General features: G+C 43.4%; 1 protein-coding gene across 1 annotated transcript in view; it reads right to left on the bottom strand.

Moving 5' to 3' along the window:
* Nucleotides 1-24,079, bottom strand: part of MAGI2 (membrane associated guanylate kinase, WW and PDZ domain containing 2) — a 1,230,330-nt gene that overhangs the window by 248,291 nt on the left and 957,960 nt on the right. The gene's annotated exons all lie outside the window — the stretch shown is intronic.

The following is a 24,079-nucleotide window of genomic DNA, read 5'->3' as shown; positions in this document are numbered from 1 at the left end:
TGTTGGTAAGAATCTTCTACTAACCCCCCCCCCACCCCAAACCCCCCCCCCCATTCCTCCTCATATTTAAACTCTATGGGGTCCATTTACTAAGTGGAAGTAAGCACTAATATTCCTTCCTGTTTTTAACGCTGTGACACTGCTTGACTGCTTGCATTTCCTGTTTTCATGCAGTGAAGACCTTGAAAGAAGATTGCGTTCCATGTTGTACTTTCATTGACCCTTGAGGCAGGCAACAGCCGAAACACGGGTCATGTCGGGTCCTTGAATAAACACTGCTTCCTCTGCTCCGTCTTTGATCCCATCTGTGGCCGATCACACTTGTTTGCTGCATTTTTCGACTTTTGTGTCAGTGATTTCCTCTGAGCTGCTTGACCTGAATATCAGTGGTACCTGGACAGAGGCGTAGCCAGAAAACAGATTTTGGGTGGGCCTAGGCAAGATGTGGGTGGGCACCAAGTGTTCTCCCCCCACCACCACCAAACAATATCTCAGCTGGCAGGAAAACGCTTCTTTCCACCTTGCGCTGAAAACTTAGCAGGTGCCGGTATCACGTAGAGTAGCATTTTTGTTACCATCAGGGGGAAGTCTTCAGCTGGCAGAGCTTGGGATCCCCACCAGCTACCGCTAAACGTGTGCTACTGTTGGATGGGCCTGAGCCCTAAGTGGGTGGCCCCTGGCCCACCCAGGCCCACCTGTGGCTACGCCACTGTACCTGGATGACTTCTGGTAGCTGCCTTGGCACTTAGCGTGAGATAGTTAGGTGATCCACTCCCGGATGAGGTCTAATCCGATATACGATATTGCTCGCTATGATTTACTAAAGGTGTAGGAGCGTTTCTAAACTGGGACTAAAATATCAGACCCGCTCCTGAAGGAAAAAGATTCCACTTGACCGGACTCAATATCATATATCGGATTAGACTTCATCCGGGAGCGGATCACCTAACTATCTCAAGCTAAGTGCCCAATTGATTATATTATATTGTTTTATACAATACAATACAATACAATACAATACAAAGTATCTTAAAGACATTACTACAGTATATAGATACCTTATCGAGAAAGTAAGAAGGGAGTTACACCTTCTTGAGATATACAAAATTTTTTTCTCACATGTGTATGAGTTTGGATGCAGCAAAGAATAAGATTGATTCAGACATTTTTTAATATTGAAGTAGTTTATTAATTATATTGTGAAGAGAGCACGGGTGTGTATTTTGTTCACACATAAAACTGAAAACTGTGGAGAAGTTCCATGATCGAGAAGCTTGTCCACCCTTAGGGATATAAATCACTTCGGTGTAGTCTCGCTTGGGTGAGTTTATACTCTGAGAACTCTCCGTTATCTATAAAAATATTTTTCTGTAATACTATTTGTTAAATATTGAGGTGTCTAATTAATCTCCTTTGGCTCCTTCTGATTATACTCTGGTTCTTTGATAGCCAGTATTTTAATTCTTACCAGAGATTATTTTGGGATTGATATTTTTCATAGGAATATAATGGGCATCTTGGCATTTACCACCAGCTGATTTCTATCGTGAGCTAAAAATGCTACCAAGTCTTAGTAAAAGACCCCCCAAGTTAACTACAAATCTGCCATGGGGTTTTGTGAGAGGGCTAGTGGGGCACAACTCAGTGTAATCAGAAGTAATTGTTCTCTACGAAAACGCAGACTTCATGTAGACTTAATTTAATCCAGTGCAGCATACTGTGTTAGGATATCAAGTGACCCGTGCTGCTGCATCACAAAGTTAATAATATCATGTACTCATCTTCTAGGGCAATCACTTTTTCATTAATTTATTCATTAAGCTCATTTAATTTTTTATCTTGTAGGTAGTGTGTGCTAAATTGAAATTACTGGTATCTTAGCGGACTTCTCACCTGAAAGCTCTGCAGTGCGTTGTAAGGCTGCATGCTGCCCTAAATCATTTCATTTTTCCTCTAACTGTAATTAATCATGGTGATACCTTGCTGTTAACCAACAGGAGGGGAACGAGGCTGACAGTTTTTACAGAAACCAGCGTTAGGAGGAAAACAAGACTTATGATACTGACACTCAGCTATAGCTTTCCTTTTCCTCTGTTTTCCCTTCTCTTTGTTTATGTCTTTCATCTTTGGCCTACTTGGGTATATTTACACTTATTTTTCTTTGGAGGTCTCTATAATAGAAGACCTCATCCTCATTACTTAAGTTTCTGGTCCTCACCTCATCCCATTTCCTGTCTTTCTTCTACTAATCCTAGCCTGCTCATCTTTTCAGCACTGCCGAGTGTCATCTTCGCCGAGAGTCACCCACTAGCTCTTCATTAATTCATGAAAATGTGCCCTTCGCTCACCACTGATGCTTGATGTGCCCTTCTTCAGGCCCCTTTTTTCTAATACCACTCTTTCTAGGTTGCTTGGCTCTTTGCTTGGCACCTTCAAGGCCTTCAAAATCTATGGACATCTTTGCCACACTCATGCCTCTCTTCTGATTGGGAAGTTTTTCTTTATTAGTAAACGCTGTCTGGTTTGGAAATGTAGCTTCCGACTCTTAGAAGGCATTGCGAGCTTCACCGTGGCCGAATACCTCAAGCTGGCAGTTCACCTCTGAGCTCAGAGACAATTAAACTGACCTCATCTCCAAAGTTCTAAACTATGGAGACGAAAGTAAAGTAAAAGGATTTTAAGACCCAGTAACCAGACAGATGGTAAGTACAAGTTACTAGTTTTTATTTTAAACTCAATTCAGGGTACAGAAAATGTGGCGGTGTTAACAAATTAGATTCTTTTGGTGCATAAACATACATTTCAAACATAAACTAACAATTGAAATTTCTCTAACAGGTGTAGTAGTATTGCTTAGGAACAACAGTTAAACTATCAATCAGTGAAACTATCAGATAAATATTGACCAAATTATCTTATTTGCTTTCTCTTACTCTATAGCTATAACTTTCCTTTGTAAATATCTCAAGAATTGATTCTTTTTGAACTAATTTATGTCTTTCAGGTGAGAACACCCAGAACCAGTCTCTAGAACAGGTCAGTTTGATTAAAGTTGGTGACTTCTCAATGTCCTTTCCTTTGCTGTGCACAGAAGTGCAGGCTTCTTTCTTCTCCTTGTTTGAACGTTGGAGCTCAGGTTCTTTTCTTCCAGTTCAGGAACCTACTGCCCATAGGCTCCCGGTATAAGAGGCTTGGACAGGCTAAGCCTCCCCTGCTGTGCTCTGAGAGGTTTAAATTGTTGATTTACCTCCATCCTCACAGCAGGAGCTGCAGTGAAAGCCCTCTAGCCTTGTGTAACCAATTGTAGAAATTGGCTTATGGTTTGTTTACCTTACTGCTGGGAGAGCAGGGGGAGGGGGGGTTGGCTAGGTTGCCAGGGAGATATTTAACGAGGATGACTTCCTGACCTGCACTGAGAACAGATAGCAGCAGAATCGGACAACCAGACAACAAAGGTAGAAAAGATCATTTTATTTTCATTATAGTGTTTGGAATATGTCCACTTTGAGAATCAGGTGCTCAACATTAAAAGTTTATATTTATTTACTTATTTATGGCATTTTATCCCACATTAAACATGAATTAGGGTGTTTTTTGGCTCTACATGAGAATTGTGATGATATGATCCCTTGTTTCATATTGTTGACGGTCTGCATTTTCCGTATGGGTGGTATATTGGTGAATTAGGTTCTGCCCAGTGTAATATTTATGGTACAGTAAGGTTCTGAGTGTGTTTTTGCACAAAGTTGTGCATAGTGTTTTGCAGTTGAGCGATTGTGCTTAGAATATGCTTTGAGCAACCACTTTATTCTTTGACATATGATACATATCTAATATCTAAATTTAATAAAAGGTATTAATTGTGACTTTTAGTTTTATTTATTTTTTCTGTGTGTTATCAGACAATTATGGATTTAAGCTCCACCCCTGGCCCCACCCCTAACCCCGCCCCCTTTAGCCTCTCCAAACAGTTAGGCCACATACCGCCTATGCTACTGCCTCACACTTTAAAGAAAATCAACAAAAAAGGACTTTCTTCCTGTCTAATACCAGGAACAGCCCTAGCTGGTGTACAGGGATAACTGTGGCTTTCTAACTGACAAAATAAATAATAATTTTGCAGCCAAATAATTGTCGTATTCTTTACTATATACCCTGACTACAGAAAGGCACTCTTCAATGAATGCTGCAGTCACATTGTCCACAGCAACTTGGTTTCTCCAAAAGCATGCAATCTCCCACTTGAGCACACCACCAAATCATGCAGAATACACAAGCTGCAATACCCCAGGCCCAGCGTGGTTTAACTGGGATTAATCCATTTAAACTAACTTGTTTCACACAGTTATGCACTTGGTCTCTCTCCCTCAGTCGTAACTGCAAAACGTTTAGACAGCACACAAGTAACCAAAAAAAAAAAAAAAATCGGTTTTAGATTTTTTTTTCTCTGCTCAAATCCAACACCTTTCACTTCCAGCTCACGTTAACTTCACTCAGGACTCAGGCACTTGCAGAGAAACTCACTTTCAAATACTTTTTTGTCTCAAAAATCCTATCATGCAGTCAGAGCTTCCTCACACACATCCTCACTCTTTGGTGTCTTCAGCCCTTCTCCCACTTCCAGGCAAATTGTTGCTATGGGAGATGGCGACTCTAAGTCACCAGCTGACCTCTGCTAGCCAATCAGGTCTCAGAACACAGGATATTTGCAGCATGGACACTAACTAGCATTTTAGTCTAGTTTGAAAAAGAATTCCTCCAGAGAAAATAATAAAACAGTTACATTTTTAGAAAAAAATACCATAAAAGTCACTATGCAATTTGATCAAAATATCCTATAACTATTAATGCCATTGAACTACACATGCAGTACATTTTCATAAATTTAAACACACAATTAAAGACATTCACATATTTTTGTCATAAATCTCTATCAAAACTCCTATAAAACCATATACGTTCACTCTAACAAAATTCTGCATTGCCCCATACACACCCTCGAGCGATGCCTACTCAAAAAAAAATCAAATCCAAAGCTCAGAAGTGGCCCAAACTCAAACCTTCTCATTTAACCCACAAAATATTTTTTCAAAAAGTTTCATAGTACTAGACCACTTAAAGAGGTTATCAGGGACCCAACTTAACAATTTCTTGGGCCACCAGACCCCTTACCTAGTCCCCAGAAGGGTCCTCACTTGACCCCCACCACTGGTCCCGGGTACCGGAGGTCCCTCCATGGCTGTGGCAAACCACCATGACTTACCGCAGTAGCCGTGGAACTCCTACCGGGGCAAATAAGCAAGAAAAAGGAGGTAAAAAAACCTCACGATACCGTGAGATGTAAAACGAAATAGTGAGGAGAAACCAAGGAGGATACCAAAAAACTTTTATTGGGTTTCTAAAAAACGACCTGACACGGCCGTGTTTCGGCCCTAAGGCCTGCCTCAGGGGTCTTGATCAATCTCAGGTGTTGCAGTGTAATAATATACACCGATGAGAATTTATGCACAATTTTAGGAAAATCAAAAACTTCGTTGGTCTCTTCTCCTTTGCAACACTTTCCAACAGTAGCTTTGAATTCAGTTAGTCCAAGACTTTCAGCTAGCTGGTTAGCTTTCTCCATAAACAATGGACCACTGACAGGAAACTGTCTGCTCCTGACTCGAGAAAACCACCGAAGAAGAGCATCTTCTACCCCCTCAGCTTTTCCCACCCGTTTTCGTTTCCGTTGTGGATTTGTATTGTTTTGCCAGTCTTCCAGAAGCTGGTCTTTCTGCTTCAAGACACGTGAAATTTGACTGGGATTGACACCATATTCTTTAGCAATAGATGCTTGACTTTCTTTGTTTTCTAATTTTTTAAGAACTTCTATTCGTTCAGCCAGTGATAAAGTCTTACAGTTCCGCCGCCATGATGACGACGACGACCCCGGTGCATGCTCCAACAACATTCTTACCCCTAATCTGCCTGGGACAGTTAAAGAGGCGGTAAATTTGAAATCTCGGTTGTCACGTGCCAATCGACTTCCATATTCCATGTGCGCGCTTATGCGGAGTCTTTCCTGCAGAGGAGCGGTCTTAAACCATGCATATAAGCGAATCTTGCACTTATCAGTGGTGTGCTAAACCGAAGTTTGTCCCCATAGAAAATGATGATGCCAAAAACGGGACCGAAGTACTGCATGCAGTTAAACAGAGCATGCGCTTATCCGACGTGCACTTATATATTTGGTGCAAAGGGTGTAAACACAGACAGCACAATTCATTATATTTTGCAGTGGCTTTTCAGATACACTTATTTAAAGTTGTTTCACTCTTGTTTTTGTTGGAAAATGAAACTTATTCATATGCATATCACTCTCTGAAATGCTGGCATTTCAAACTAAAATACAGAGGATAATTCAAATGTGAATGTGACAGGCACAGCATTGCCCTGGCAATAATTTAAATATATTTGAAAGTGTTTGCATACAGGTGTGCACTTCTGGAAGTTTGCAGCATGTTAATACTGGAGAAAAATAACTGCAGATCTTGTTTTTCTTTGTTTCGTAAGAATCAATAAAAACCAATCAGATTGTGTTGTGAATCACTAATGCTATCATATAATAGCTGCTTTTATTGATAACATGTGTTTGTTGATGAAGGCCAAGAGCTTGGGGTGGAGAAGTGAAAAAAAAAAAAAGGATTTTAAAGTCCTGGGTGAAAGAAGGAGACTAAGGGCGATATTTACTAAGGTGCTATAAAAGGCCTTTTACCATATCTTAGTTTAGTATGGGAATCACTCTTAAAGGGGATGGCATGGCATAGCCCCTCCCCCTTTTGCCCTTATTTGGCAGCTTGATCACTAGGGGAACCTTATATGGCAGCTTGATCCCTAGTGATAATACCACAAGACCACTGCTAGGAGTCATCGTTGACATTTTGAAACCAGTACTAGCAGGGGCAGAAGAAACTAGGGATGGCTCCTGCCAAGATCCTCCTAGACCAAAAGGGATGTCTTAGGTATGCCTGAGGGATCTACAGAAGGAGAGGAGGGGAGGTACAAGTCTTTGTCAGTGGAGTTGGGGTGGGTGGAGAGGGGCAGGGCTTGGCCTGATACATTAAATGTGACAATCAGGCTTATTTTCGAACGAGAAGGACGTCCATCTTTCGACACAAATCGGAAGATGGGCGTCCTTCTCCCAGGGAACTTGCATTGCTCACTGCAAGCTGCGTGATTTGATCCACATAATAATGCAATGTTTTATGCATTTGCATCTCATTACTATGTATCCTGTGGTAACCTAAACTAATGTGCGTTACAGTAATATAACACGTTACTGTCGTTTAATGTGCATTAAGGGGCAAATGACATGTTATTGCCTTAATGCACTTTAGTAACTAATCTTGAGGCTTAATTTTTTTTTTTGTTACATTTGTACCCCGCGCTTTCCCACTCATGGCAGGCTCAATGCGATAGGCAATGGAGGGTTAAGTGACTTGCCCAGAGTCACAAGGAGCTGCCTGTGCCGGGAATTGAACTCAGTTCCCCAGGACCAAAGTCCACCACCCTAACCACTAGGCCACTCCTCCAGCCAGTTCACTTTAGATTTCTTTAACATGCTGAGTGGAAGGTCCTGCCAGGTCAAACCTGAAACCTAGCCTCCAAGGTGGGCCCAGCACTAGGTCTGTCTCTGCCCTGCTCCTGTTTGTCAGGACCCAGGTGACTGCATTAACTCAATAACCCAGGTCCCAGCACACAGGAGCAGGAAGGTGAGCAAACGCAAGAATTCTGCAGCCCCGCAGGTTATTACACCTGGCTCTATTTTCACCATCCTCAATTTTGGTAAGCAGATCCTCATGGCTAGACTGCAATTCCGCACACCTTCGCTGCAAAGTCTGGATATCTCCATCATGGTCGATAACTTTCTCCTCAAACTCGTTTAAGCATTGGTCCATATCTGTTATTGAGGTGCACTCTGTGTACTTCCTGTTGTACTGTCACAATGGTTGATTTTAAATCCACTATCCAAGTGCAGAGCTCTGTGCGAGACGCCAGCCTGCTTCCTCGATCCTCCTCCACCACTCTGGCAGGATTAGCGTCCATGGCCTCTGGTGCCCCCATCCGCCTGCACCATCTTGCCAAGCGGAGTCTCACTTGCATCCATTGGCTGGTAGGAAAACGCCTTTAGATCGGGTTTAGGTTTCCTGCCCACCATTTACTTGGACCCTAGTGGGATGTCAGAAAGTGACAGAATATGGAAAAGCAGCTAGCAAGTGCGCTAATTTTAGCCAAAAATCACGGGGTTCAGAGGAGCTCAACAGCTGTGCTGCCATCTACCAGATGATGTCACTTCCTCCTTCTTGCAAGTCAATTTTCAAAGGGAAAATGCATAAGCTAGCACAAATTGAATGAAGTAAAAATATTTGTGCTAACCTGCCAAGATCATGAAAATTAAACAACATATTGTGTGGTGTAATTAAGTTTTTGTTGTTGTTGGATTTGGCAGGAAATGGTACAAGTTGTAATTCTTCCCACATCTTAATTATAGAGTCTAACTTGACCCAAAGTACCCCCTCCATTCTCATTCCACATGAAGAACAAGAAAGCACTGTCAGTACAATGAGGGGAGTTCCATGGCCCTTATCCAAACCCTCATCAACTCTCACTTAGACTACTGCAAGTTTTTTTTCTCATAGGTCTCTCACTAAACAATCTCTCTTCCCTTCAATCTGTTCAAAATTCTGCTGCATGACTTATCTTCCACCAGTGTCTCTACACTCACAAAACCCTTCTCTTCAAGTCACTTCACTGGTTCCCTATCCTTTTCTGTATATAGTTCAAACTCCTATTACTGACTTACAAGTGCATTCATTCTGCAGTTCTTCAGTATCTTTCTACTCTTATCTCTAAATTTATTTTATTTTTGTTACATTTGTACCCCGCGCTTTCCTACTCATGGCAGGCTCAATGCGGCAGGCAATGGAGGGTTAAGTGACTTGCCCAGAGTCACAAGGAGCTGCCTATGCCGGGAATCGAACTCAGTTCCTCAGGACCAAAGTCCACCACCCTAACCACTAGGTCACTCCTCCACTAAGTCTCTCTTATCTGTACTCTTCTCCTCCGCTGCCAATTCCTGACTCCACTCTTTTTATCATGCTGCACTGTATGGCTGGAATAGACTTCCTGAGTCAGTACGTCAAGTTCTATCTGTGGCTGTATTCAAATCTAGGCTAAAAGGCCACCTTTTAGAGGCTGCTTTTAACTCTTAATTCCTATTCACTTGTTCAATACCCATGTCTGTTTTAATCATTCCCACAATAAATAACTCCATAATCCCTTATTTGTCCTGTTTGTCTGTCTTGAATAGACTGTAAACTCTGTCGAGCAGAGTCTGCCTCATGTGTGTTTTGTGTACAGCACTGCAGATGTCTAGTAGCGCTATAGAAATGATAAGTAGTAGTAGTAGTAGCACAGAACAGCGGCAGACTGATCAATCGGGCAACTGGGTAGTGCCTGAGGGCCCAGAGGCTCTGCCCGGTTGCCCTCTGCCACCGTACATTACAGCCCTCCCCTGACCTACCTTGAAGAGCCCTGGTGGTCTAGTAGCCGCTGTAGGGGCAGGAAAGAATCTCACTCTTTCCTGCCCGCTGCTGCTACTCTGCCTGGCAGCGCCGGCGCCACTGTGTTTTAAAAATGGCTGCTGAGCCTGAGAGTTCCTGTGTTAGTCTTGTGAGACTTCCGAGACCCATGAGATTACCACGGTACGTCTTGGCAGCCATTTTGAAAACATGGCAGCGCTGCCGCGGGGCACAGTAGCAATAGCAGGCAGGAAAGAAGAAGCTACTAGACCACCAGGGCCCTTCAAGGTACGATCGAGAAGGATGGCGGCAACTGCGGGATTGCAGGAGGGGGGCAGCAGTGCAGCGGCAGGGGGGGCCAAATGACCTTTATTGCCCAGGGGCCCCAACCACTCTCAGTCCGCCCCTGGTACAGAACAAATGAATGGGCTGCATGACTTCAGATGACACCTCCCTGGTCCTTCCTTCTTCTCCTATGTGTCCCTTCTTAGCCCTAACAAATATAAAACCCACTATTAACAACTAATCAATTATAGGCTTTATATTTTGTTTTTGTTACATTTGTACCCCCACGTTTTTCCCACTCATGGCAGGCTCAATGCGGCTTACATGGGGCAATGGAGGGTTAAGTGACTTGCCCAGAGTCACAAGGAGCTGCCTGTGCCTGAAGTGGGAATCGAACTAGCAACATTCCATGTAGAAGTCGGCCCTTGCAGATCACCAATGTGGCCGCGCAGGCTTCTGCTTCTGTGAGTCTGACGTCCTGCACGTACGTGCAGGACGTCAGACTCACAGAAACAGAAGCCTGCGCAGCCTTCTACATGGAATGTTGCTAGTGGAATAGCAACATTCCATGTAGAATCTCCAATAGTAGCAACATTCCATGTAGAATCTCCAATAGTATCTATTTTATTTTTGTTACATTTGTACCCTGCGCGTTCCCACTCATGGCAGGCTCAATGCGGCTTACATGGGACAATGGAGGGTTAAGTGACTTGCCCAGAGTCACAAGGAGCTGCCTGTGCCTGAAGTGGGAATCGAACTCAGTTCCTCAGTTCCCCAGGACCAAAGTCCACCACCCTAACCACTAGGCCACTCCTCCACTTCCACTTATGCCCTTCAGTACATCAGGCATTACATTCAATGCAAGCATTAACAGCTAATCTTCAAGCAGCTCAGCACATTGACTCCTAAGAGACAAAATTGGATAGTTATATCATGATTATGCCTGCCCCCAAGATGGTTTCTCCACCACTTACACATCCCAAAACTGATGATAAAGGCTCTAATTTTTCCCACACGAAACACTCCTGCCTCAGGTACCTCTGGGTCGTTTGCTGATTCTTGCTCCTTCTTTAACTTGATTACCTTTATTTGCTTGATCTCTCTAGCAATGTTGTTCATTAATCATAGTTTGACTGTAGGGAAGTTCCAGCTCTCTGAAGCCTGCACACGCTTGCCCAATACTTAAGAAACCAACTCTTGACCCATCAGCTGTTTCCAACTAGTATCCAATCTCCAATTTAAACTATGTAGTCAAACTGGCAGAGTAGATTATATTCCAATAGCTGCTACAATAAGTTGACGAGTCTCATGTCCTTCACTCGTGACAATCTGGGGTTTTGCCAAGGACACAGGACAGAAAAGGTAACCACAGTCCTGCTCAGTGACTTCTATTCTTCCACCGACAACTGGAGGATTCAGCTCATAGTCTCACTTGACCTATTTGCGGCTTTTGATCTTGTTGATCATCAGAATTGGCTCAAGACATGGACCAGGTGAGCACTGACTCAGGGCACTAAGCCTCACTGGTCCCCCCCCCCCCCCCCCCCCGTAGCAGCCAAAATTCTAGAATGATGGGTGTTGCTCTGCCAGTTTTCGGCTGTTTATTCATGCGGTTTTGTTGCATATTAAAGGTAATCAATAGAAATAAAACAAAATAAAACATGAAAAAGAAAATAAGGTGATACCTTTTTTATTGGACATAACTTAGTACATTTCTTGATTAGCTTTCGAAGGTTGCCCTTCTTTGTCAGATCGGAAATAAGCAAATCTTGGTAGATGACAGTATATATAAGTGAGACATCAAAGCATTTCAATGACAATCTGACAGGGTGGGGATGGAGGGGGATATGCATGGAGACAGGAGAGTGACAAACAAAGCAGTACAATTTTATGGCTTATAATGGGCTAGAAAGCCCAGATCTTTGTTAAGTCCTGTCTGGTGGGTGTCAAAATATTTAATCATTCTGACTTCAAAGGCCTTACGTTCCTGTATTGTTTTAAAGTTACCTTTCAAGATTCTTACTATGAAATTCTTACTCAGAATACGGCAGCCAGACTAATATTCGGCACACCAAAATACGAAAGCGCGAAACCCCTACGAGAAAAACTACAGTGGCTCCCACTAAAAGAACGCATCACGTTCAAACTTTGCACTTTAGTCCATAAAATCATCCATGGTAACGCCCCAGCCTACATGTCAGATCTATTAGACCCAGGAACGCAAAAATATCTTCCCGCACACCCCTCAATCTTCATCCTCCCAAGTATAAGGGATTGAAATACAAATCAATGCATGCATCTACCTTTTCCTATATGAGCACACAGCTCTGGAATGCGCTGCCACGTAACTTGAAAACAGTCTATGAACTGACCAATTTCCGCAAACTATTAAAAACCTATCTCTTCGACAAGATAGATCACAAAGATCAACATGTGTAACTGTATAATCTTTTAAACTTCTAGTACTGTCTTATAATGTCTTTTGCTTTAACACCATCATGTAATTCACCACCATGTAACACAAACCCTCTGTAAACCTAATGTATATTCACTTCTATTTCCAGTACCCATGATGAATTGTAAGCCACATTGAGCCTGCAAAGAGGTGGGATAATGTGGGATACAAATGCAATAAATAAATAAAAATAAAATAAATCACTAGTACGGTGTTCTGTTTTTGTAAAGTGTTGACCCACAGGCGTGGCATCCTGGCTGGCAATGGCGTTTTTCATGTGATGTCTATGTAAGTTAAATCTTGTTTTTAGCATCTGGCTTGTTTCTCCAATAAAGCATCCTTGGTCACATTTTTTACACTGGATGATGTATACCACATTGGAAGATGAGCATGTGAAGAATTCCTTTATGTTGAATATTTTTCCTGTGTGAATGACTGTGGGGTCCTGTAAGATGCTCTGAAATGCTTTGATGTCTCACTTATATATACTGTCATCTACCAAGATTTGCTTATTTCCGATCTGACGAAGAAGGGCAACCTTCGAAAGTTAATCAAGAAATGTACTAAGTTAAGACCAATAAAAAAAGGTATGATCTTATTTTCTTTTTCATGTTTTATTTCTGTTGATTACCTTTAAAAGTGAACTAACACGGCTACCACACCTCTTTGTTGCATATTAAGAAACTTAGCTGCAGTCGTGGTAATTTTGGCGTCTTTTAGCATCTTAAGAATGAGCAGTGTTTCTTTGCATTTTTTGGACTTTTGCAAGACCCCTGACGCAGATGGCTTTGCTGAAACACAGAGCGTGCGGATCTGTCCAATGCAATTTGAGTTGACGCCTCCCAGTCCTGAAGACTCTTTGTGTTTTTGTTCTCTGCAATGACTATGTTAACAAATAGATGGGATAATGTGGGATACAAATGCAATAAATAATAATAATAATAATAATAATATCAGTGGCTTCAAAGGGGCTTATGTAATTAGCACCCAGTGCTAAGTGGAAACTGTCGAGTTTTTTTTGAACACTGAACAGTATCTCTTGAATTTCCTCTTTACCCTGCTCTCAAATCTGAGCCCTCATATGTACCACATCTAAATGTAACTTGCCTTGAGCAACAACTGGAACTTTGTAAGCCTAAGCACTTTAAAAATGAGCCCCAAAGTGGATTACCATAATAGCCAAATCTCTTCATTTCAATTTGCTTATAAAATCTGCAATTTCTGGGAGTTGGAAGTAGTTGGCAAACCATGGATCTACTACATGATCTACTAGAGCCCAACTGTTATCACTGGGAATTATTTATGAGTTAGCAAGGCAACCAAAGAGGTCATGGGATACAACTGGCAGCAAGAAGGATGCTATTCTAATGGAAAATATACCTCAAGCCAATTTTGGGTGTGTGCTGATCCATTGTTTAGCGCGCCTGTAAAAAAGGCCTCTTTTCTGTTTTTGCTGAAAATGGACGTGCAGCAAAATGAAAACTGGCGTGCGTCCATTTTGGGTCTGAGACCTTACCACCAGCCATTGACCTAGCAGTAAAGACTCATGCGGTAACCGGGCGGTAATGACCTAAGCGCGCCAAATGTCACTTGGCGCACGACTGAAAATAAAAAATATTTTTCAGACGAACGTATCTGACGCGCAGCAAAAATGAAATTACCGCAAGAGCCACGCAGTGGTCGGGTGGTAATTCCATTTTGGCGCACGTTGGGTGCACGTAGACGCCTACAAGTCTTAGTAAAAGTCCCCTTTAATTGCAACTTTCTTATCACTGCCTAGAGAAGAAAAATACTACTACTTAAAAATATAATAATTAATAGTAGCAACAAGAATTTCTCTAAAGAAGAACAATCACTTTAAGATGACTGAGTTTTGGATGGAGATCAAACACTTTTCATCAGTATCTAGCGTAGGTATCAAACATTAACCTTAACTGCATAGCAACAACGCCTGCATGAATATGTAATAATCCACACAGGTACTGTAAAAGATAATGGCTTGATTCACGCAAAGTTGGGAGTGGAGGAGTGGCCTAGTGGTTAGGGTGGTGGACTTTGGTCCTGGGGAACTAAGGAACTGAGTTCGATTCCCGGCTCAGGCAGCTCCTTGTGACTCTGGGCAAGTCACTTAACCCTCCATTGCCCCATGTAAGCCGCATTGAGCCTGCCATGAGTGGGAAAGCGCGGGATACAAATGTAACAAAAAAAAAAAGAGGAAAATGTATGGCAATATGCTATCTCAGAGTTCAGTGAATTAAATATATATCCAGTGCAAAAAAAAAAAAGTATGCTTGAGGTCTTGTGTTTCTCAGAAAAGTTATGCTTGGAAGAGAATAATGCATTATCATAGTCATCATAAAATATGTGACTCTCATAATCCCTTTCCTGACATCAACAACATTTGGAATGACTGGAGGAAACACAACAATCATGCTCCCATCAAACAGAAACAAGGGCAAGAAGCTAAATATATTTGTGCATGCTTCAGCCACCACATTGACTTTATTGAAACATGACCGAAAGCACTTATGCAACCTTGTGCCATAGGAAGCGATGGGAAAATACACAATGCTCAAGTCAGTATAGTAAAAATGTATAAATGCCTACTAGGATAAAAACTGAATACGTAATAGCTGTACACTTCAAAGCAGAAAAGCAAATTGAGTAAGGAATGAGCATTTTTTATTTAATAATTTTACTCATAGTGATAGAAGTTATTTAAATGTATCTCAAGGGCAATTCATAAAAAATAAGCAGGATGCAACACACAATAAAACATCCTTGGCACATGATTCATTTATAAATCTGCTGCCCCTTATCAAAAAATTTATATCCTTATTGATTTGACAGGGTGACAAATTTAAGAGCTACCTGTATGCATTCAGTATATTTCCAAACCTGCTTTAGAATGGATGCATCAGGTGATACACTTCATGAAAACTAAAATAAGCACCTCCAGAAAAAGAGCAGTTTGCAGTGACCTTGAGCTCTAGAGAACGGTCTTTTTGTTTAAAGCATCCCAAACAATCCTTTAGAAGCAAGGCCTTAGGGGACAAAGGCTTCTCTGATAGCAGGCTAGCAGAGGACCAAGTACATGAAGGAGAGGCAGATTTACACGGTCAACTTTCATTCTGGGGAACGTGGAGGGCTTAGTCCATTTAGGGGTCCTTTTACTACGGTGCGCTGAAAAATGGCTTGCGGTAGTGTAGGCGTGGGTTTTGGGCGTGCGCCGATCCATTTTTTAGTGTGCCTGTAAAGAAGGCCTTTTTTTTTTTGCTAAAAATGGACGTGTGGCAAAATCAAAATTGCCTCGCGTCCATTTTTGGTGTGAGACCTTACCGCCAGCCATTGACCTACTGGTAAAGGACCCGGGCGGTAATGACCTACGTGCGTCAAATGCCACTTGGCACTTGCCCATTACGCACGCCCGAAAATAAAAAATATGTTTCAGATGCGCATATTGGACGCACGCCAAAAATGAAATTACCGCAAGAGCCACGCTGTAGTCGGGTGGTAACTCCATTTTGGCATGCGTTGGGCGCACATAGATACTTACGTAGCATAGAAAAAGGGCCCCTTAGTCAGTACTATACAGGGAGGTGGAGGGACCCAAACAAAAACAGAGAGACGCGAGTCTTGGAAGATAGAATGATAGAGGCATATGGGGAGAAGGAGTGGAATGGTGCCAGAGGTTCACCATTCCTGGAAGGTTATCAATAAAAATCAAACAAAATAAAACATGGAAAAGAAAATAAGATGATACCTTTTTTATTGGACATAACTTAATACATTTCTTGATTAGCTTTCGAGACTGTGGTGTCCAAAAAATTTTACTCCCCAGCAAAAGTCAATTTTTTGGCCACCACAGTCTCAATCAGTGATGGCTGTATACAAACATCTATATACAAGAAACCCACAGACAGATGCGGCTACCTCCACAACTCCAGCTTCCATCCTTCACATACAAAAAGATCCATCATTTACAGCCAAGCCACAAGATACCACCGTATCTGCTCGGAACCAGAGGATAGAGACAGACACCTTGAAACTCTGACTGCATCCTTCTAACAGAAAGGCTACAACCCCAAAATAATCTCCAAGAATATTGCTTCCTCCCTCAAAACACCCAGAGAAAATCTGCTACAGTACAAAGAAAAAAAAGCCACAGACAGAATTCCCCTTGTAGTGACATACAACCCAGAGCTGGAAAAACTGAGGAAAATCATAAGAGACCTACAGCCACTACTCCAGGAAGATGAATTACTGAAAGAGATATTCCCATCCCCACCAGTGCTGGCCTTCCGACAGCCACCAAATTTAAAACACAAGCTGATCAGAAGTAAACTTCCAACACAGAAGGAAAAAGAAAAGGGCACGTTTCCATGTAACACAGCCAGCTGCAAACTATGCCAAAACATTTCACAAGACCCCACAGTCATTCACAAAGGAAAAATATTCAACATAAAGGACTATTTTACATGCTCATCTTCCAATGTGGTATATATCATTCAGTGTAAAAAATGTAACGAAGGATGCTATATTGGAGAAACAGGCCAGATTCTTAAGACAAGATTCAATCTGCACAGACATCGCATGAAAATAGCCGGTGCCAGACAAGCCCCCACCCCTGTGGGCCAACACTTCACAAGATCAGAACACTGCACCAGTGATTTCACAGTAAGAATACTGAAAGGTAATTTTAAAACAATACAGGAACGTAAGACCTTTGAAATAAGAATGATTGAATATTTTGACACACAACAAACAGGACTTAATAAGGACCTGGGTTTTCTAACCCATTATAAACCATAAAGCTGTATTTGTCTGTTTATTACCCTCCTCTCACTTACCAACATCCATTCTGTTAGAATATCAATGAAATGCTTTGATGTCCCCATGCATACCCCCACCCTCCCACTCTGTCAGACTGTCAAAGTAATGCTTTGATGTTTCTCTTATATATACTATCTGCTACCACATTTGCTTATTTCCGATCTGACGAAGAAGGGCAACCTTCGAAAGCTGATCAAGAAATGTATTAAGTTATGTCCAATAAAAAAGGTATCATCTTATTTTCTTTTCCATGTTTTATTTTGTTTGATTTCTATTGATAACCTTTAAGAGTGGACTAACACGGCTACCACACCTCTTTACCATTCCTGGAACAAATCATACCAGGTCAATCTCCACTCCAAAAACTTGTAAGACACACAAGCAGGAGTAGAAAAGAACAGATTGCAGTTTTCTCTTGTTGTATCTTCTGAGTCTAACTAAAAGAGAAGAGGCAAGCAAAAAGAAGTTCCCGTAGAACAGGCTTCAATGTAATTCTGAGCATTACCGGATCTTGAGAGAAGATGTGAGGTAAATATTTGCAAACAAAAAAAAAAACAGCACCAAGGGCCTTAAAAAGAGGGATACAGTTCTTTAATTATAAACTTTGAAAAAAAGCGGTCATTGGAGAAAGACCCGACACGGGCCGTGTTTCGGTGTTCCGTACCTGCGTCAGGGGTCTACATAAAATAGAAAACAATGAACATAACATAATACACTGAAATATACACTACAATTAAACATGAATACAGATTATACTCTAATAGGAACCTGTGATAACATTTTTAAAATAATAGCAATAGAAATAAAAAATATAATATTAAAAAAAGTGAAATTAAGATGCACTCATCAAACAGTTATTATTTCAAAAGGACTTCACACATGATGGTATATAAAATATAGAAAACTAGTAAAAATGGCCCGTTTCTGGCGGTGATGAAACGGGCGCTAGCGGGCAGGGGACTCCCTTCCCCTCCCCTTACGCGTCTCTCCCTGGTGGTCTACAGGTACCTGTTCGGTGGGGGCAGGAAAGAAAGAGCCTCTTTCCTGGCCGTAGCGGTGGTGATAGCATCCTTGCTACATCGTGTGGGAGTCCGGCTCTCGGCATTTCAAAATGGCCGCTGAGAGTTGAAGTCTCGCGATGCTTCGGGCAGGAAAGAGGGGGCTCTTTCTTTCCTGCCCCCACCGAACAGGTACCTCTAGACCACCAGGGAGACAGGCGGAAGGGAAGGGGAGGGGAGGTGACGGGGGGGAGGGACGTTGCTGAGGGTGAGTGTGGTACCGTGGGCGGGGTGGTAACTTCTAAGGGGCGGGGCTATGTGGGGAAAGGGGCCGGGTTGATGTGGACGTCCTGGGCGGCTGGGATTTTTTGGAAGGGGAGGAGTAGGGATACTGCTCCCCGTGCATTAATTAGCCTTGTTTTCGTGTTGCGCCCTCAACGTCATCACGTGTGATGCGAGGGCGGGGCATGAAGATGTTGTGTGGCTTCACCACCAAGAAACCACGAACCGGTGTGTGAGTGACTTCAGTGACGTCAGTGTCCTCAGAACGTTGAGGCTGCGTTTTATTATAGTAGATAATGAAAGCGCTGAATATTTAGGAAAATTGCTCAGGAAATCTACATAATACAAATCCTAACATCGTCCAGATAAGGTTTAGAATATGGCCAACTAGTGTGAACAGTATATTGTGAACATTTAAAATTACTCATCACAATGATGATGCGGACATTTTTGTAGAGTAACTTGAAACAGCTGGTAGTTGTCAGATTTATCTATAATATATATTCCTTTATAAAGGTAAATGTCATCATCGTGAAAAATGATTATGCGCGTGGCCAAAACACACACCTACACTACCACAGGCCATTTTTCAGCGCACCTTAGTAAAAGGACCCCTATATACTGACTTGCAAGCCTGAGGAATGGTGCCTGCTCTCTGCCACTCCCCCTTTTCTCTGGCTTTCTTCCCTATAGGATTTTTTCTCTAAGGGCTCTGGAATCTCCTCCCCTATGTGGGATACCAGTTCGGGTTTTCCCTCACATCGAGGGCTCTAATCCTAGTCTGCATTTCTACTAAGGTAGGTGTGTGTGGTGAAGGGGCAGAGATGGGCACAACCAGTCTTACTTAAATATCTTCTGAATTTCAGCTTTTATGACAGCTGATACTCTGGATTTTGGTTCTGGTTGCTCTCTAGAATCTACAAAGAATTTGAATGAAATGAACCCTATCTCTGTAGTGTATATCCCATATGTACCTTTACATTCAAAGGTGCCTCCACCTCAAATAATTCAATAATCCTCCACACTAGCTATTAAATAAATAAATATGACCTTTTATCTACACAGACAAGATTAGTAAACCCTCTTGAATATTCTATGCCTGGGGCAAGATTAATTGCACTAAGTAATGGCATTTGTGTGGGTATTAAAAGCTGGCAACACTGAACCCATAGCCTTCATTATTTAATGTTATCGGCTCAAAGTTTCCCTACAAGAAAAGATAATGCTTGCTATGACCCCAGTTGTTGGTTTATTGAATGAGTGGATGCCAACCTGTGACATTCCAGCAAGGAATGCAAATGTCTGTTTCTCAGGTACAACAACAACAACAAACCAGGCTGTATCGATAAAACTGGCATTGGTTTTCTTGCAAAGAACAATCTCATTTCCATATCTCTCTAGAGGGCCCAGCAAAGCTTGTGAATTGATCCTTAGCGGACAAAGAGGATGCTGCTTTATTTCTGGACCACTGATTCAACTCCTGTTTGCTGCCAATCAGAAAAGAACAGGTATAGAAAACCAAATTTGGCTGCGGGGGAGGGAGGATTTATTTTTTATTAATACTTTCTTGATAGATTTAAAAAAATATCCATGAGGGTCAATAGTGGAGGAGTGGCCTAGTGGTTAGGGTGCTGGACTTTGGTCCTGGGGAACTAAGGAACTGAGTTCCATTCCCGGCACAAGCAGCTCCTTGTGACTCTGGGCAAGTCACTTAACCCTCCATTGCCTGCCGCATTGAGCCTGCCATGAGTGGGAAAGCACGGGGTACAAATGTAACAAAAAAAAATATATATATATTCAAATACTGCAGTAAGTATTTCTTTAAAATGCTGGCTACCACATTTATATCTATTGTATACATTCATTGCTGTTATCTGGATAGCGAGTGGTGCTGAATACACGTGGACTGCGGTGATATATTCAGCCGGTATTCATATGTGGTTTAACTTAAGCAGCCTTTTTTTGTTGGCTTAAATGTATCTGCATAGCTTATGGATAGCACGTGAACATTACCAGCTATCTGTAGGGAAAGGCAAAATGTCCACTTCAATCTTGCTCCACCCAGGCACTGTCTGGATCATGCTGAGGTGGTTTGTAAGAACTGTACTGCCGAAAATAAACAGACAGGGTACCTACCCGTATAGTAGCTGCCATTACCCATCCCCCCTCATTCTATGATCTCATGCACTAATTTATGCACCTTGGGCTAGATTCTATATATAGGGTTACCATATGTCCAGATTTACCCAGACATATTCTCTTTTTGAGGACATGTCCGGGCAACCGGGCGGGTTTTGCCAATCTGCCCGTTTGTCCAGAAATCTGGACAAACGGGCAGATTGCTAGCCTCCCCTCCCCTTACTTACTACTGCCCTGGTGGTCTAGTGACCTCTTCGGGGCAGGAAAGAGCCCCCTCTTTCCTGACCAGAGCGCTGCCCTGCATGCATCCTTCCTGTTCCTGATCTCGGCGCCGATTCATAATGGCTGCCGAGAGTTGAAGTGACTTTGTGAGACTTCAACTCTCGGCGGCCATTTTGAATCGGCGCCAAGATCAGGAACAGGAAGGATGCATGCAGGGCAGTGCTCCGGGCAGGAAAGAGGAGGCTCTTTCCTGCCCCGAAGAAGTCACTAGACCACCAGGGCAATAGTAAGGTAAGGGGAGGGGGTGACGGGGAGGGGGAGTGACGGGGTGTGTGACAGGGGGGAGGGGAAAATGTGACAGGGGGTGGAGCGAGGGCGTGAAAGGGGGTGGGGTGCCAAAGGGGGCGGGGTGGGGTGTGAAAGGGGGCATGGTGGGGCGGGACATGTGTCCTCCTTTTGGGGGGACAAAATATGGTAACCCTATCTATATATGACCCCAAAACTATCGGCACTGAAAAAGCGCTATTCTATCAGCTGTGCTTAAAAAGTTAGGCGTGGTTTATAGAATAGTGCTTATGCCCGAGAATCACACCTAACTTTAGGTGCAGCAGGGGCGTAGCCAGATCATGAGGTGGGAGGGGGCCAGAGCCCAAAGTGAGGGGGCACATTTTGGGCTGCCTCCCCACTGCCACCCTGCCGCTCCCCACCCACCGCCTTAGCAACCCCGCCAGCTGAAGCACTACCACTGCAGCCACTGCACATACTTTGGCTGGCAGGGGTCCCAACCCCCGCCAACTGAAGCACCACCACCGCCGCCACACATACCTTGGCTGGCGGGGGTCCCCAACCCCCACCAGCTGAAGTGTTTGTCCATCACTGGTCTCCGGCGCTGCCACATTCCCTGCCCTGCTCTCTCTTCCCCTCACGTCCGGCACGCTCGTTTTAGTGTGCCGGACGTGAGGGGAAGAGAGAGCAAAGCAGGCAATGTGGCGGGATCAGACACGCTGGACTAACACTTCAGCTGGTGGGGGTTGGGGATCCCCACCAGCCAAACCAGGGGCACAGAGCCAATTTGTGGGGCCCAGGCCCCCGTGGCCCCCCTGTAGCTGCGCCACTGAGGTACAGCCATTTGTACTAACTGAAACGTGGTGCAAATGTGCATGCCTACATTAGGCAAATATCCCATTACTCTATAACAACATGCATTAATTTTAGGAATGCCCTTATTACGCCCATGTCCCTCCCATTTCAGCACCCCCTTTTTCCGACCGCACATAAATTTTAGGCAACTTTTATAGAATTAGGGGGCATACGGGTAAGTGCTTTTGAAAACTGTCCTGATAGCATTTAATTCTAAAAAATTTGGATATCCAGCTTTGGTAGGCACTTTTCATCAATGCATGAAAGAGGGTTAGGGGAAGTAAGCGGATGCTCCTCAAAATACCTTCGGTTGACAGCTTAGCAGGAAAAAGATCATGATAGAAATTAAAAGTTTTGGGGTCTACTGAATTATATGTTCGCAATCGAGAGATACCTTTTTCAAGGTGTTAAACCATCTATTTTTCTGGATGCTTCTATGAGTACTCAGGCAAGAAGAAAGAGGTTTTGGCTCTGAGACCCCTTGCTGAGCAAGCAGTGTGGGGCTCAATTTCATCTCTGTTCCCCTGTAAGGGCTTCTTTTACAAAGCCGTGCTAGCGATTCCCATGCAGCAATTGAGAGGAAGCCCACAGGAATTGAACGTGCTTCCCCTCATGTGCCGCACCAGTTGGCAGCGTGGATTTGTAAACGAAACCCTAAGTGTCTTATTAAGTTGCAAGGAAAAAGATACATATTTTCTGGAGTCCAGAACATTTGAAATCTTTTCTTAATATGAAATATTAATATTTCCGTAGCAGTTCAAAAGCATTAAGAGTGTTTGTCTTGCAGGATGCTGTGTAGTAAATACCGTATTGTTTCTAATAATAGCCCACCTCTAATAATGACCAACTCCCTTGCTCAAGCACCGAAATACCCTGTAAAAGTAATCGTAAAGCCAGATTTAGATTCCTTCCAATTCTCAGTAACTGGCATTGCTCTCTTCCACCCTTTACCATCCCTCACTATGATGACCGGATCTCTCTTCTTACCTCGTCTCATGGTTATGGCACTGGGGCCAAGCAGGAACCTGAGAATTGTGAAGAGTACGAGGACATGGAGTGGGAAATGGCCGGGGAAGGGGAGAGAAGGACTCCTTTGGGGTGGCCTGAGTCCGCCCGTAGGGTTGGTCGCCGTAGATTCCGGTCCCCAAGGATCCAGCATGTTAGGGAAAGCAGTTGGTCACCTACCTCAGAGGAAATAGTGAGAGCCAAAGACTACAATTCCCAGCAGCCCTTGAGGGAGGCACAGAGTAGAGTCAGGGACTACAATTCCCAGCAGCCCCTGAGGAAGACACAGCGTAAAGCAAGTAAGAATTATTCACACTACCAGTCCAAGAGGGCTAAGGGGAAGGAGGAGACTCTGAGTAAGTTCAATCAGGGGAATGAAGAGCAGCTGAGAGGGGGCAGGGTAGAAGAACCCATGGATTGGCAATCAGGAGATGGTGGGGAGAAAGAGAGAGGAGAACCTGGAAGAGGAACCCATGGATATCTCAGCTCTTGCCAAAGCAAAAGGTAGAGAGTTAAGAGGGCAGATGGCAGCCTGGTTCTCTGGCTTGATGCAGGGAGGCAAAAGGTGGATGCATCAGAGGTGGGATTAAGGAAGGAATGATTCAAAGGGTCAAGTGGGAGGTTGTCAGGAGTTGGTGCTGACAGTGAAAGGGTGGAACCCGTACATTCCCCTGGCCTGGTAATAGGTGGACAGGGGGAAAAAAAAGGTTGAAGTGGAAAAGTGAACTGTTTAAATTGGGGTTTGTGCTGTGATGAAAGTGAACTGTTTAAATTGGGGTTTGTGCTGCAACACTGACTCTCTCCCTAATCAGGAAAGTTGAAGGAACCTGAGAGAAAAGGGGGGGGGGGGGGGGGGAAGAAGGGAGCGCACAGAGACTCTCCTTCCCTTCCGTAGGAAAGGGGAAGGGATAGAGAGAGGGATTGTTTCAGAGGGAGTTTGGAACTGAGTGGGGGAAGTGGTGGTGGAATCCGGGACGCACTAGGGGGGGGGCACACCCACCTAGGAATCTTAGTCCCAAGCAGGGGACAGCTAAGGGGGAAACCTCCAGAGTGTAAAAGCGAAGAGGTTCAGCAAGATAGCCCTGACTGTGGATTACAATATAGCTCTCCCTGTGGCCCGGTGGATTGCAAAGGACCCTGTGGAATTCCAAACCCCAGAA

The sequence above is a fragment of the Microcaecilia unicolor genome, chromosome 10 (genome assembly GCF_901765095.1).
Source record: "Microcaecilia unicolor chromosome 10, aMicUni1.1, whole genome shotgun sequence".
NCBI lineage: Eukaryota > Metazoa > Chordata > Amphibia > Gymnophiona > Siphonopidae > Microcaecilia > Microcaecilia unicolor.
Note: the sequence above shows the minus strand (reverse complement) of the source record. Positions and strands in the feature narration are given on the sequence as shown.